This window comes from Octopus bimaculoides, chromosome 20, assembly GCF_001194135.2.
Source record: "Octopus bimaculoides isolate UCB-OBI-ISO-001 chromosome 20, ASM119413v2, whole genome shotgun sequence".
Lineage (NCBI taxonomy): Eukaryota > Metazoa > Mollusca > Cephalopoda > Octopoda > Octopodidae > Octopus > Octopus bimaculoides.
The window spans coordinates 38236602-38238224 of NC_069000.1; positions in this window are offsets into that span (position 1 = coordinate 38236602).

Below are 1623 nucleotides of genomic sequence, written 5' to 3' on the forward strand. Positions count from 1 at the left end.
ATATATATATATATATATATAAGTAGTGTTTTATACGATCACCTCACATGCATAAACCACGCTACTAATAGTTTCACGTATATGGACACTCAAGTACGTTTTTCGGGTGTGGACTATTCTACCGAACGAAACAGTTTAAGTAATGGACTGAATATAAAACGGCGCGAAAATCCCGAGAAACCAAACGGATCTAGTGGAAGATACCACTAAAGCGAACTGCGGTAAATAAAAAGCGGAAACCTTAAATGTAGAACCTAGCGAATGATGTAATGTGGATGGATATAAGAGTGAATATATGTATGTGACTCGCGGTCGTAGGATCGTGGTTTCGATTCCCAGACCGGGCGTTGTGTGTGTTTATCGAGCGAAAATACCTAAAGCTCCACGAGGCTCCGGCAGAGGGTGGTGGCGACCCCTGTTGTACTCTTTCGCCCCGACTTTCTCTCACTCTATCTTTCTGTTTCTTGAGTAAAGCTACGATGGACTGGCGTCCTGTCAAGCTGGGGGCGGGGCACATACACCACAGAAACCGGGCTAGGCTTTAGAAGGGCGCATAAATAAATATATAAAAATATATATGTATGTATGCATGCATGCATGTATATACATAAGTGTGTGCGTGTGTGTGTGTTACATACATATATATTCATATATATATATATTTATATATATATATATATATATACACACACACGTACACATATACGTATGTATCTATATACACATAGATGTGTATATATGTATGTATATATATATACACGTACACATATATTTACATATTTTCAGGAAAAAGTAACATACAGATGTAAAAACTACGGTTAAATTTACTATCATTGTATTTGCTTTGGGCTCGAGGGAATGGAAGCATTAATGGCTATAACGCTTCGGAAATAGTCCTTTCTCGAATAGTGGAAATCTGGGATAAATGTCCAGAAAATATTGGAAAAGAAAGAAACAAGCAAGAACGACAAAGAGGTGATGCGTGGTGTTGATGTAAATGTTTGGACGCTCTCTCACTGGAAATAGATAGTGGTGTGTACTTGTTATATTTAGGCGGTGGCGCAAACAGGAAGACAGACATGTGTCTATGTACATGTTGGTGTCTATATATGTGGTTTTTGTATGTAGTATGTATAGATCTGTATAATGCAGATGCCTGTGGGAGTGTGACTGTAGCGGAATGGTACGAAAAGCACGTCTGTTTCTCATATTATATTGTGCGTGCGTTTGTGCGGTTCAACTTGATTGCTGTACAACGGAGACTAGAGTTAGCAGGTCCATAACGTAAGTTCAAGCCGAACTCTAAAATGAAAATTGCGTTATCCACTAATGCGCTAGCCTAATTTATGACATCAGGTGATTGCATTTCCACATTTTCCCGTACATACACTTAAAATGTTTCATTCTCAGTTCATCCACATTATACGCTGCACAATATTTAAATGTATTTCAATTCTACAGGCTTATATTGCGTTTATATATATATAAAGGAACACGTGAAGCTATGTGATAAAAAGTTTGTTTCCCATCCAATGGTACCTGGTTGAATTCCTCTCCGTGGTCCCTTGAGCAAGTGTTTCTACTATAACCTCAGGCCGATCTAAATCTTGTGAGTGGACTTTG